The sequence below is a fragment of the Arachis ipaensis genome, chromosome B08 (assembly GCF_000816755.2).
Source record: "Arachis ipaensis cultivar K30076 chromosome B08, Araip1.1, whole genome shotgun sequence".
Lineage (NCBI taxonomy): Eukaryota > Viridiplantae > Streptophyta > Magnoliopsida > Fabales > Fabaceae > Arachis > Arachis ipaensis.
Window position 1 is genome coordinate 14,199,057 of NC_029792.2, and position 3,834 is coordinate 14,202,890.

The 3,834-nt window shown below is 31.6% G+C and overlaps 1 long non-coding RNA gene across 1 annotated transcript; it reads left to right on the forward strand.

Moving 5' to 3' along the window:
• On the forward strand, nucleotides 1,247-1,621 carry LOC110265551. The gene is made up of 2 exons (XR_002351707.1): nucleotides 1,247-1,347; nucleotides 1,550-1,621. It is a non-coding gene; the product is annotated as an uncharacterized LOC110265551 (long non-coding RNA).

Here is a 3,834-nt window from a genome sequence, read left to right on the forward strand (position 1 = left end):
CCTCTTTGAGAAGAGGTCGGATAGCCTGACCTGAAGAGGTCGGTCGCTTTGTTACTGAACATCCTAGGTCGGATAGCTCGACCCAGGGTGTGAACATTTTCCATTTTGATAAACAATGGAACCATTACTGTTTCTGACAAAACTACCTCCATGGTGGAAAACTAGAACCACAAACACATCTACCATCTGGAAAAAAAAAAAAAAAAAAAAAAAAAAAATGAACATTTTCCATTTTCATAAACAAGGGAACCATTACTGTTTCTGACAAAACTACCTCCATGGTGGAAAACTGGCACCACAAACACATCTACCATCTGGAAAAAAAAAACAGAAATCATTGATCAACTAACTCTACACTCAAACATCAATCTCCTTCAAAAAATAGAAACAGAAATCAACCAACAACTTTCCTTTGCCCTAACATTGAATCAATTTCACGGTTACAACGCACATACAATTTTTACCATTACTATCACCATGCACGTACAACAGTTCATACTTTCATAACTATTGAACTACACAATCGACTCACTAAGCAATGCAACTGATTCTTACCTTCGGTGACGAAGATGGCAAATCAGACAACACTATATGGTTCTCCCTCTTTGATAGCGAATGCACACCGGATCCTTCTCAGTATGGATGGTGGTTTTTTTTGGAGGGAGAAACAGAGTATAACTGCGTTTGATCTTTGGTCTTCCTTAGGGTTTAATGTAATTCTGTAAAAGCTCTGTGGGTGTAATAGGCATTGTACACAAGGAAAGGGATGAGAGTGTATATAAGGGGCAGCACACAAAACGACGTCGTTTTGAGTGAGAGGGACTTATGTGTCCCTTTTTTAAAAGCTCCATCCCACTAATGTGCCACGTGGGAATGCCTTTAAGCTAGGTAAGCAGAGGGGAAGCCAGGTCAGCCTTTTCCGTCGGGTCTGACGATGGCTTATGGACGGAGGGATTGATCCGTCTAGTTTTTAGGCACATCAGGGACTTAAAAATATTTTTCAATGGTCAGGGACGAAAATGTCCGCGGGTTAAAAGGTCAGGGACTAATTTATGTTTTTCTCTTTTTTTTTTCTTCTGATTATTAGTGTTTTTGGTTGTTTTTGTGTGCTTGTTGTATTAGTTGCACGACTGACTTCCAGTTGTATTAATTCTTCTTCTTGTATTAGAATAAGTATGATCCTATCTCTAATTACGCTTCACACTTGTGATACATGTAATCATTTCAGTATCATGGGTTATATCTGTGTATTTAGCATATCAACAAACACGGAAGCCTTTCAATCCAATCCTTGGAGAGACTTATGAATTGGTTAACCATGGTGGAATTACATTTCTTGCAAAACAGGTATCCATCTAGTATGGGATTCTCATCGGAGCTTTTTAATTCAGATTATTGTACATCACTCTCTCTCAAAATGTTTTGTATGACGACATTTGCAAGAAGTTTTAACTATTCCTATTTGATGTCAAAATGAATAAATATTAAGGATATTGTTAATGTCTCTTTTCTCTTTTGGTATATATAAGTTCTTTAATTTAAATTTCAGGTGAGTCATCATCCCCAAAGAGTGATGGGCATGCTGAGAATGACCATTTTGCATATGATGTGACTTCAAAGTTAAAATTAAAGTTTTTGAAAAATTCTGTTGATATTTATCCTGTTGAAAGGTAATCATCATGAGATTTAATTTGTTGGTACTTTGTTATGTTGTCATTTGTTGTTTAAGAAGGAATTAGTTTTGTGGATTAATGTTCGCAGAACACGAATGATCCTCAAGAGAGATGGTATCGTCTTAGATTTGGTGCCTCCACCTACAAAAGTTAACAAGTTAATATTTGGTCGGATTTGGGTTGATTTACCTGGGGAAATGATAATGACAAATAAGAGGATCCCTACATGCAGTTGGTATATGCATGTAAGTTTTTCTTTCCCTTGTACTTCTCTTTTCATGTACCCCTTTTCGAATTTAGAGATGTAGTATTAGAAAGGAATCCGTGGCATAGAAGAGACATTTGAAGCATTCAAAATTTATTGTGTTAAATTAATATACTATTGTAGTAGTACTAACTAATTTCATATTATCTTTGTATGAGTTATCTTTAGAATTTGAGACTGGTTGTTCTTAAAATATTGGTGAAGATATGTATTTTAAATTTATTAGGTTTTTGACTATTTTATATTTTTTATTTACGTGAGCCCGGTTTTACCAGTTCAACCAGTGATTTATCGGTTGAACTACTGAACCAGTAACCTGATTGGTTTGATCACCGGTTCGGTTCTTACAACTATGGTTAGGCAAGGGACTGTAAGTTAGCGTTTGTTTTGAGGTATTGGGACGAAGATTGGGAGACTGAGACTCAGTATCATCTTTGTTGGCCTAGAGACTAGTATAAAAATTTCAGTTTTATCCCTAAATTTTCAGTATTTCAGTACCTCCAAAAAGTAGGGACACAGGAGACTGAAATTTTTGGAAATAGAGACTGAAACTTTAATAACATTTTATACTTAAAATACCTCCATTTCAATTAATTAATTCTAACTTTATCCTTTGTGCAAATTAAATTAGAACTTCATTCTTATTTCAGTCTCTGTCTCTCACTTTACACCAAACATAATACTGAGATTTATTTCAGTCTCTGTCTTTTAAAATACTTTCTCTCAGGCTTAGTCTCTCTTTCAAACACTACCTAAATATTTAATGATATTGAAAATTGATTTACTGTAATAAGTAAAAAGAGAATTAAGAATATAAAAGAAAAAAAATTAGATGGAAGAGTGAATGATTAAGGAAGAAGAAGAGATGTCTAGACATTTCATAATTCACATTTCATAATTCACATATTCTCTAGTTAAAATTTTTCAATATTATCTTTTTCTTTTCCAATTTTAATTTTTTTAAAATTTATTTAATATTTAGTCTAGTATAAATAAAAATTCAGTCTAATCTAAATATTAATAATTTTTAATATCTAAGAAATAAGTAAAAATATTAAAAAAATTTTAAAAAGATATTATTACTAATATTTTTTAATTAAATAAAATTTATCAAATCTCATAAAGTGATTTTTTTTTTCTTGTGACCATCCTTCTTGATTCATTTGGTATTAATTTTTTCTGTTTTAACTGCTACAATTAAGAGATCTTTTTCAATTATAAATATTGTAAAGAATAATTCAAAAAATACCTATGAGTAGTAGCTAGTTATCTTCAAACATACCTTACTAGAATTCTATTTGTTTAAAAAATACTTGATCCATCATGTGTTTAAAATAATTCTTTACAAGTTGGTCCAAATTTTAACCAACATTTGACATTTAATTTGATTTGGACTTAGTATATATGTATAGTAAAGGCTTAATTCTTAAAGATGGGTTTTCACTTTTCACCTCCTCATCATTCTCTTTTATATAGAGAAAAGGCATCACGTCAAAGTAGTCACCAATCACCTCTAGATCTATCTGTATCGTTGTTATCTATAGGCTCTTGTCTTAGGTTTACACTTATATACACAGTGAAAAATCACATATTATATAGAATAAACACACAAAAAAATTTCACAAAACATAATTTTTATTTTCTTTTCTGTATCTCTATATATTTTCAATATATATGAGAATAAATACTTTTGTCTTGTCCTGTTGCTCGATCCATCAAAATTCAAAAGACTAAAGCTATTTGCGAATTAGGTTGGTTTGAATTTAAAAAAAAAAAATCGATCCGATTAAATTTTAATTTGTTCGAGTTGATTTGAATTTATTTTTTTCCAAGTAAATCGAAATCAATCTGGACAAATTAAATTCAAATTGAATTAGTTTAGATGATTAGGTACCT